Consider the following 11,469-nt stretch of genomic DNA (forward strand, 5'->3'; position numbering starts at 1 on the left):
TTTTTGTCCTCCTTGCCAAATTTGGCCTCATCAGGAGTGCAATAATCCTTGTATATGTCATCAGGAATCTCAAAAGCATTATTGACCTCATGCCTCTTTCCTTCCTTCTGTGGCTTCTTACCGTCAGTCATTTTCTTCAGCTGAGGAATTTGTGCAATGGAATTCTCTGAAGAGATGTGCAAATTTTCTTCAAGGAAGGCTGAAAATGAGTTAAGTTGATGAGAACCTAGTGATTCAGCAGCGGACATGTGTACCTGTGAACAAAGTAGAGTTGCGAGGAATTTGGAGAGGTCATTTGCATTCTTCGAAGGTTTTGCAATAAGAACAAGTTTGAGGAATTTGACCAGATGAGTCATGAAGAATTTCACTCAGCGTTCTTTGAATTAGGTTCCAGAGTTGTACACATTGAAAAATCCACAAAATTGAGGAATCTTGAAGAAAAATGTTGCTTAGAGAAACAGATCAAGAACAGATGTTATTGGAGGTGTCCAGTGCGTGAAGATTTGAAGAATAAACACCTTTTGAAGATTTTGTATAAAATATTTGAATCAAAGAGGGCAGTAGAAGTAACTTTTAATTACCCTAGACGAAGAACACGACGAACTGGGAAGTGTAGATGTGAAGCTCATCGGTTCAGATCTTCCACGCCCTAACTTGGCAGAGGAAGACAGCTACAGCGGCGGCGGACTGAAGAAATCTGCAGCCGGCGTGAGTACGACGGCGACAAGGTCGAGGCAGTGAAGCTCTTCCTCACCGCTGACGATGAAGTAGCGGAGGCGCTAGGTTTTGGGAAGCTCGAGCAGGAAAGAGGTCAAGCGGAGTAAAAAGGAAGTGAGGAAGGGGAGAGGTATTTATAGTCGAAGTGAAAAACTGTTCGCCTGAAGAAATTGGACGAACGTTCCCCTGACCCTTCTCATTCGCTTGACATGTGTCACCCACGTACTGAGAGGTGACGATCGTGTGCAATCGTAGGTGAATAGGATAATATATTGTGGAAGTGGAGCAGTTTGAGCGGCAAAAACCAAAAATTCAGATAAAATAAGTTTAAAGTTCCGTTCGCAATTTCTTCAGCTGACAAGGACACAGTGAAGATTTTGAATGAGTTACAAATAGAACGCAAATGAAGAATTCGTGAATAGTTTGGGTTGAGTTTAGCATAGAGGGGGAAGGGTCCTATCACATTCACTTAGCAGAAAAGGCAACATGAAGATATAGCAATAAGTGAATGTTGTAGAGGACATAAACTCAGATATATAGCCAATGAAGAAAAATGACGGAAAGAGTGAAGACATTGCAAAGTTGAAGAGAAATAGAGGAAGCCATACAAGGATTTAGTCACGCCTATTCATACACTACCTAAACAAGAAAGTTAGATTCGGCGATGCCCCTCCCCTTTCTGGGGGCATTCCGATTTCCCTAGTATCATCATTATTTTCCATGCGAATCCAGATTGAGATTGAGACAATTAAGTTAATTAAATTTTCAAATCACTGACTCAGGCCCATTGTCGAATCCTACTCAGCAATTGTCGAATCCTACTCAGCCAAAAAGGGGGTACTTATGTATGGCCGAACGGGCCAATCTGTTCTTTCATAATAAAGAGATAGACGGAACTGGTATGAAACGACTTATTAGCAGATTAATAGATCATTTTGGAATGGGATATACATCCCATATACTGGATCAACTAAAGACTCTGGGCTTCCATCAATCCACTACTACATCGATTTCGTTAGGATTCGAGGATCTTTTAACAATACCCTCTAAGGGATGGTTAGTCCAAGACGCGGAACAACGGAGTTTTCTTTTGGAGAAACACTATTATTATGGGGCTGTACACGCGGTAGAAAAATTACACCAATCTATTGAGATATGGTATGCGACAAGTGAATATTTGAAACAAGAAATGAATTCAAATTTTCGGATAACGGATCCTTCTAATCCAGTCTATCTAATGTCTTTTTCAGGAGCCAGAGGAAATGCATCTCAAGTTCACCAATTAGTAGGTATGAGAGGATTAATGTCGGACCCTCAAGGACAAATGATTGATTTACCTATTCAAAGCAATTTACGCGAGGGACTTTCTTTGACAGAATATATAATTTCCTGCTATGGAGCCCGCAAAGGGGTTGTAGATACTGTTGTGCGAACAGCAGATGCTGGATATCTTACACGTAGACTTGTTGAAGTAGTTCAACATATTATTGTGTGTAGAAGAGATTGTGGTACTATCCGAGGTATTTCTGTAAGTCCTCAAAATGGGATGACGGAAAAACTTTTTGTCCAAACACTAATTGGCCGTGTATTAGCAGACAATATATATATCGGTTCACGATGCATTGCCGCGCGAAATCAAGATATTAGAACTGGATTAGTCAATCGATTCATAACTGCCTTTCGAGCACAACCAATATATATTAGAACCCCCTTTACTTGCCAAAGAACTTCTTGGATCTGTCAATTATGCTATGGCCGGAGTCCTACTCATAGTGATCTGGTCGAATTGGGAGAAGTCATAGGTATTACTGCAGGTCAATCGATTGGGGAGCCAGGGACTCAACTAACATTAAGAACTTTTCATACTGGCGGAGTATTCACAGGGGGTACTGCCGACCTTGTACGATCCCCTTCGAATGGAAAAATAAAATTCAATGAGAATTTGGTTCACCCCACACGTACCCGTCATGGGCAGCCTACTTTTCTATGTTATATAGACTTGCATGTAACTATTCAGAGTCAAGGTATTCTATATAGTGTGAATATTCCCTCAAAAAGCTTGATTCTAGTGCAAAATGATCAATATGTAAAATCCGAACAAGTAATTGCGGAGATTCGTGCCGGAACGTCCACTTTACATTTTAAAGAAAGGGTACAAAAGCATATTTATTCTGAATCAAACGGCGAAATGCACTGGAGTACTGATGTTTACCATGCGCTTGAATATCAATATGGTAATCTTCGCCGATTACCAAAAACAAGCCATTTATGGATATTGTTAGTACGTATGTGCAGATCCAGTATAGTGTCTTTTTCACTCCACAGGATCAAGATCAAATGAATAGTTATGGTAAAAAGATAGGGAAATTCTTGATTATTCAACGTCAGATCGAATCATGTCCAATGGCCATTGGAATTTTATCTATCCTTCTATTTTTCAAGATAATTCAGATTTGTTGGCGAAAAAGCAAAGAAATAGGTTTGTCATTCCATTATAATATCATCAAGAACAAGAGAAAGAACTAATATCCTGTTTTGGGATTTCGATTGAAATCCCCCTTATGGGTGTTTTCCGTAGAAATACTATTTTTGCTTATTTTGACGATCCCTGATACAGAAAAGATAAAAAGGGTTCAGGAATTGTTAAATTTAGATATAGGACCCTAAAAGAAGAATATAGGACTCGAGCGGCAGACTTAGAAGAGGAATATGAGACCCTAGGACCCGAAAGGACGAATATGAATATGAAACCCTAGAAGAATCTAAATACGGAATCCTAGAAGACGAATACGAATATGAAACCCTAGAAGACGAATATAGGAGCCCAGAAAACGAATATGGGAACCCAGAGAACGAATATAGGACTTTAGAGAAAGACTCAGAAGAGGAATATGGGAGCCCAGAGAGCAAATATAGGACCTAAGAGGACGAATATAGAACTCTAGAGGAAGACTCACAAGACGAATATGGCAGCCCCGGAATATATATATAGCCAATGAAGAAAAATGACGGAAAGAGTGAAGACATTGCAAAGTTGAAGAAATTGAACAACTGTCGAATTTCAAAACTGAAAAAAAACTCAAATTGAAGATTTTCAACTTTTGGTGGTGGCGTGACCCACCGTATAAGAATGATGATTTCAGACACCGCGTACAATTGTCGTAGGGTTCTTAGAATCAAATTCTTCATTAGTTTCTTCACACTTAGAGTGTTAGTCTTCATTGATTGAAGAAAAACGTTTCTTCATGTGTTGCACATCTAAGTCATGAATTTTGCATAAGTGTTAGGATGAGTGTCCTTTTCAAAGAACATTTGAAGATTCTAAGATATTTATCTCACACCGCAACTTGCTAAATCTCTTCACATCCAAGGGCTTAGTGAAGATATCGGCTAGCTATTCTTCAGACTTCACATGCTCAATAGTGATGTCGCCCTTCAACACATGATCACGAAGAAAATGATGACGAATCTGAATGATCTTTGTCTTCGAGTGCTGAACTGGGTGATGAGCAATCTTGATGGCACTCTCATTGTCATAGTAGAGTGGCACATTCTTCACGTTGACGTCGTAGTCCTTGAGAGTTTGCTTCATCCATAGCAGTTGAGCACAGCAAGAACCAGCAGCAATGTACTCAGCTTCAGCAGTAGACAGTGATACACAGTTGTGTTTCTTCGATGACCAATAGACCAAGGATCATCCGAGGAAATGGCATGTGCCAGATGTTGACTTGCGGTCCACACGATCACCAGCATAGTTAGAGTCTGAATATACAACGAGATCGAAAGCTGAGCCCTTGGGGTACCATAATCCAAGTGTTGGTGTGTGAGCTAGATATCAAAGAATATGCTTCACAGCCTTATGGTGTGATTCCTTCGGTGTAGCTTGAAATCGGGAACACATGCAAACACTAAGCATAATATCTGGCCTACATACACATAAATACAATAAAGAACGAATCATGGATCGGTATACCTTTTGATCGAAGTCAATACCATTTTCATCAGTGCATAGATGGCCATTTGTGGGCATTGGGATTTTGACTCCTTTGCAATCATGCATGACGAATTTCCTCAATACATCCTTGAGGTATTTCTCCTGAGATATAAATATGCCATTGCGTTGTTGATGATTTTGGAGACCTAGGAAGAATTTCAACTCTCCCATCATAGACATTTGATATTCTTCACTCATCATATAGGAAAATTCATCACTGTAACATTGGTTAGTACAGCCGAAAATGATATCATCAACATAAATTTGGCACACAAACAATTCACCATCATAAGATTTAGTGAAAAGAGTTGGGTCAAGTGAACGGGGTTTGAAGCCTTTCTTCATGAGGAATTCCTTCAAAGTATCATACCATGCCCGAGGGGCCTGCTTGAGGCCATAGAGGGCCTTATTGAGTCTGAAGACTTTGTCAGGATGCTTTGGATCTTCAAAACCTGGGGGTTGAGCAACATATACTTTTTCCTCAATCTTACCATTGAGGAATGCACTTTTCACATCCATTTCATATAATATGATATCATGATGGTTAGCATAAGCAAGTAATATGCGAATAGCTTCAAGTCTAGCAACAGGTGCGAAACTTTCATCGAAGTCAATTCTTTCAACCTGTGTGTAGCCTTGAGCTACAAGTCGTGCCTTATTCCTCACCACAAGGCCATTTTCATCTTGCTTGTTGTGGTAGATCAGCTTTGTGCCAATGATATTGTGCTTGCGAGGATCTGGACGTTTGACTAGTTCCCAGACGTTGTTGAGCTCGAATTGATGTAATTCCTCTTGCATAGCTTGAATCCACTCAGGCTCCAGAAATGCTTCATCTACCTTAGTGGGCTCTATGATAGAGACAGAAGCAAAGTGCTCACAAAAGTTAGATAAATGTGAAGCTCTTGAGCGTGTGAGAGGACCTGGAATGTTGATGTCGCTGATGATTTTCTCAATCTGCACTTCGTTTGCAACGCGAGGATGAGCGGGTTGTCGTTGAGGGATTTGATCAACATTTTCTTCAGCACTATTTTCCTCAGGTGCATCAGCATGACATTCTTCATGTTCTGGAATGACTTCTTCAGCAGATTCTTCGGTAGGAATGACATCCTTAGTAGCCTTGAACTTAATAGATACCTTAGGAGGTATTTCATCTTTGACAAGAGGTAGGTTCTCTCTTTGCGAGCCATTAGTTTCATCGAACCGCACATCTACAGTTTCAACAACCTTGTGGTGATAGGTGTTGAAGACTCTGTAGGTGTGCGAGTCCTTAGCATAACCGAGCATAAAACCTTCATGTGCTTTCGGTGCAAATTTAGAACTATGATGAGGATCTCTAATCCAGTATTTAGCACCGAAGACTTTGAAATAACTCACATTGGGTTTCTTGTCAGTGAGGAGTTCATATGTAGTCTTCTTGAAGAATTTGTGAAGATATACCCCGTTGATGATGTGGCAAGCAGTATCAATTGCCTCAGGCCAGAAGCGAGTAGGCGTCTTGTACTGATCAAGCATAGTGCAAGCCATCTCAACAAGAGTCCTGTTCTTGCACTCCACGACGCCATTTTGCTGAGGAGTATAAGGAGCAGATAACTCATGAGTAATACCAAGTTCATCAAGATAGTCATCAAGACCAGTGTTCTTGAACTCAGTTCCATTATCACTTCTGATGTGCTTGATCTTCACACCAAAGTTGGTTGAAGCCCTCGAGAAAAATCGTTTGAAGACTTCCTGCACTTCAGTTTTGTAAGTGATGATATGCACCCATGTATATTGAGAATAATCATCAACAATGACAAAGCCATATAAAGATGCAGCATTAGTAAATGTGGCATAGTGGTAGGACCAAAGAGATCCATGTGAAGCAATTCAAATGGTCGAGTAGTAGTCATGATAGTCTTCGCTGGATGCTTGGCCTTGGCCATCTTTCCAGCTTCAAAGGCTCCGCATAAGTGATCCTTGAGGAATTTGACATTTTCAATGCCAATGACATGCTTCTTCTTCGCGAGCGTGTGCAGATTCCTCATGCCAGCGTGACCAAGTCGTCGATGCCATAGCCAGCCTTCTGAAGCTTTTGCAAGTAGACATGTAGCAGGTTGTGGTCCTGTAGAGAAATCAACAATATACAAATCTCCTCTCCTAAAGCCTTCGAAGAGTTTGGAATTGTCACCTTCCATGATCACAACACAACGATACTTTCCAAAGACAACAACCATATCAAGATCACAAAGCATTGAGAAAGACATGAGGTTGAACCCTAAGGACTCAACAAGCATGACTTTGTCCATGTGTCGATCCTTTGAGATTGCAACCTTACCTAGACCCCATACCTTGCTTTTTCCTCTGTCAGCGTAGGTGATATGCTTCAGATGTGATGGAGATAAAGCAGAGTCCATCAATAAGCTCATGTCACCAGTCATGTGATTTGTACATCCACTATCGAGGACCCACTCAGTGGCTTTGGGTTGATCATCCTGCAGATGAATTAGTGCAACTTACGAACTCATATACTTCATCAATGAAGAATATGATATCAATTTCATCAGATCAATTTCATCAAGCAATAGAACAGATAAAGCAGTATGAGGACGTGAGAAATGAAAATTTATTTCTTCATGATTAGCTTGCATCCTTTCAAGCATATTCAGGTCTCCGGCAAATTCTTCAGAGGATTAAGTTCATCTGGAGACCTGACCCTGCATAAGAGATTAGTTCTTTTTCTTCACCACCCACATCTGAAGGGGTGGGAAAGAGTTCATCATTCTGTGAGCTCCATAAGAGAAAGGTGGCATAGATGTCAATCCACTTTGTTTCACATAAGAGGGATTAGGGTAAGCATAAGAGTAAGTAGAGAAATTCTTCGAGGACTTATGAACATAATGGTTTGAAGAATAATGCATGTATCCATAATCCTTAGATCTTACCTGTGAAACAGACGGGTTAGCACGATGATGTTCATATGAGGACTTTCATCCTTTTGAGGAATTTGATCCACGTGAGGAGTTTGGTCCATATGAGGACTTGGATCCATATGAAGAATTTGGTCCATATGAAGAAGTTGATCTGGGGTTCCTATTCTTCACAGGTGGTGTCATGATAACATTCACCTTAAGATTTTCAAGGCACCTTATAAGAACCCAGATTTTCTTCATAGGAGGACCGTTCCTGTAGTTAGTGCCAACATATCTAGCAAATACTTCACCATTCTGATTTTTGAATAGTTTATAATTGGAGTCAAATGACTCATCAGAAGAATATGAAGATTCACATGTAAAGCCAGATAAAGTAGATGGATCCACTAAAGGTCCCTTTGCAGCAACCCATGAGGTTTTGGGATACTGCTCAGGTTTCCAGTAGGTCCCAACAGCATTAAGTTTCCTCTCAAAGGCAATGCCCTCTTTCCTAGGGTTCCTGTTGAGGATCTACTTTTTAAGCACGTCACAAAGAGCCTGATGCCCTTTGAGGCTTTTGCACATGCCTGTCATATACAATTCCTTCAACCCTGCATCATCAGTGATACTAGCAATGTCCTCGAATGATGAATTAGTGATAGTAGAGACAGTTGAAGAACTTCCAGCAATGGAAGCATTTGAGCATTCAGGTGAAGAATTAGCAGTTTCACGTTCAATGCACTTCAAACATGGAGGAACAAATTCATCCTGAGTAACGCCGATCTGTTGAGCAAGTAATGAATCACACTCCTTCTGAAGATCTTCATAACTCACTCTTAACTGCTCAAGATCTTGCTTTATTTGAAGAAATTCGTAAGAAAGCTTCTCATGATCAGATAGGAGAGTGTTATGATGACCTTAAAGATTGTCAAACTTGGACTGAAGTCTCTGAAGATTTTCAGTCAAAATTTTAGTGCGATCCATCCTCGCCGAACATATCATCGCTTTTATCTAGCATGTTTTGAACCTTTTCCAGAGCCTTTTGCAGTTTCACAGCAATCTTAGCATGTTTAGAATAGCTGGGTTTGAGGTTTTCATCAGATTCATCCTCACTAGATTCAGAGGAGGGATATTTGAGTACCTCTGAGCCTTTTGCCATGAAGCAATAGGTGGGAGCGCAGTCCTTATCGCCGTCATCAGTAGTGTTGGGGAGGTCCTTTTCCTCGGAGTTGAAGATGGACTTGCTGATGAACGCGGTAGCGAGGGCTAGGCTCGCCACACTAGAGTCTGACTCCTCAGATTCCTCCTCTTCCTCATTTTCCTCAGATTCAGCCTCAGAGTCCATTTCCTTGCTGCTACCTCTTGAGCACTACGTGATGTCTACTACACAACCTTCTTCTTGTAGACGTTGTTGGGCCTCCAAGTGCAGAGGTTTGTAGGACAGTAGCAAATTTTCCTCAAGTGGATGACCTAAGGTTTATCAATCCGTAGGAGGCGTAGGATGAAGATGGTCTCTCTCAAGCAACCCTGCAACCAAATAACAAAGAGTCTCTTGTGTCCCCAACACACCCAATACAATGGTAAATTGTATAGGTGCACTAGTTCGGCAAAGAGATGGTGAAACAAGTGGTATATGGATAGTAGATAAAGGTATTTGTAATCTGAAATTATAAAACAGCAAGGTAACAAGTGATAAAAGTGAGTGTAAACGGTATTGCAATGCTAGGAAACAAGGCGTAGGGTTCATACTTTCGCTAGTGTAAGTTACCTCAACAATACTAACATAATTGGATCACATAACTATCCCTCAACATGCAACAAAGAGTCACTCCAAAGTCACTAATAGCGGAGAAGGAACAAAGAGATTATGGTAGGGTACGAAACCACCTCAAAGTTATTCTTTCCAATCAATCTGTTGGGTTATTCCTATAAGTGTCACAAACAGCCCTGGAGTTCGTACTAGAATAACACCTTAAGACACAAATCAACCAAAACCCTAATGTCACCTAGATACTCCAATGTCACCTCAAGTATCCGTGGGTATGATTATACGATATGCGTCACACAATCTCAGATTCATCTATTCAACCAACACAAAGGACCTCAAAGAGTGCCCCAAAGTTTCTACTGGAGAATCACGACGAAAACGTGTGCCAACCCCTATGCCTAGGTTCCCAATGTCACAAAACCCACAAGTTGATCACCTTAACATACATCAAGTGGCACGTGGTATCCCATTGTCACCACAGATATCCACGGCAAGACATACATCAAGTGTTCTCAAATCTTTAAAGACTCAATCTGATAAGATAACTTCAAAGGGGAAACTCAATTCATTACAAGAGAGAAGAGGGGGAGGAGAAACATAAGATCCAACTATAATAGCAAAGCTCGCGATACATCAAGATCGTGCCAAATCAAGAACACGAGAGAGAGAGAGAGAGAGAGAGAGAGAGAGAGAGAGATCAAACACATAGCTACTGGTACATACCCTCAGCCCCGAGGGATAACTACACCCTCCTCATCATGGAGAGCACCGGGATGATGAAGATGGCCACCGTAGAGGGATTGCCCCCTCCGGCAGGGTGCCGGAACGGGTCTAGATTGGTTTTTGGTGGCTACGGAGGCTTCTGGCGGCGGAACTCCCGATCTATTGTTTGTTCTAGAAGTTTTAGGTTACGTAGGTATATATGGGTGCAGGAGGTACGTCGGAGGAGCTACGGGGGCCCCACGAGGCAGGGGCGCGCCCTAGGGGGGGCGCCCCCCCACCCTCGTGAGCACCTCCCGTATCTCCTGACGTGGGGTCCAAGTCTATCCAGTGGCTTTCGTTCCAAAAATAACTTCTCCAGTTGATTTCATTCCGTTTCGACTCCGTTTGATATTCCTTTTCCTCGAAGCACTGGGTTGGGCCTCCAGTTAATAGGTTAGTCCCAAAAATAATATAAAAGTGGAAAATAAAGCCCAATATTGCCTAAAACAGTAGATAATATAGCATGGAGCAATCAAAAATTATAGATACGTTGGAGACGTATCAAGCATCCCCAAGCTTAATTCCTGCTCGTCCTCGAGTAGGTAAATGATAAAAAAGATAATTTTTGATGTGGAATGCTAGTTGGCATAGTTTCAATGTAATTCTTCCTACTTGTGATATGAATATTCAGATCTGAAAGATTCAAGACAAAAGTTCATATTGACATAAAAATAATAATACTTCAAGCATACTAACTTAAGCAATTATGTCTTCTCAAAATAACATGGCCAAAGAAAGCTATCCCTACAAAATCATATAGTCTGGCTATGCTCCATCTTCACCACACGAAGTATTTAAATCATGCACAACCCCAATGACAAGCCAAGCAATTGTTTCATACTTTTGATGTTCCCAAACTTTTTCAATCTTCATGCAATACATGAGCGTGAGCCATGGACATAGCACTATAGGTGGAATAGAATGGTGGTTGTGGAGAAGACAAAAAGGGAGAAGATAGTCTCACATCAACTAGGCGTATCAACGGGCTATGGAGATGCCCATCAATAGATATCAATGTGAGTGAGTAGGGATTGCCATGCAATGGATGCACTAGAGCTATAAATGTATGGAAGCTCAAAAAGAAACTAAGTGGGTGTGCATCCAACTTGCTTGCTCATGAAGACCTAGGGCATTTTGAGGAATCCCATCATTGGAATATACAAGCCAAGTTCTATAATGAAAGATTCCCACTAGTATAAGAAAGTGACAACATAGGAGACTCTCTATCATGAAGATCATGGTGCTACTTTGAAGCACAAGTGTGGTAAAAGGATAGTAGCATTGCCCCTTTTTATTTTCTTTTTATTATTATTATTTTTTATATTTTTTTGGGCCTTCTT

At 41.0% G+C, this 11,469-nt stretch overlaps 1 pseudogene; it reads left to right on the forward strand.

Annotated features, from left to right (window-relative positions):
• Positions 1–1,564: 1,564 nt before the first annotated feature.
• On the forward strand, positions 1,565–3,709 carry LOC119355985 (annotated as a pseudogene).
• The last annotated feature ends 7,760 nt before the right edge of the window (positions 3,710–11,469 follow it).

The sequence above is a fragment of the Triticum dicoccoides genome, chromosome 1A (genome assembly GCF_002162155.2).
Source record: "Triticum dicoccoides isolate Atlit2015 ecotype Zavitan chromosome 1A, WEW_v2.0, whole genome shotgun sequence".
In the NCBI taxonomy this organism is placed as follows: Eukaryota; Viridiplantae; Streptophyta; class Magnoliopsida; order Poales; family Poaceae; genus Triticum; species Triticum dicoccoides.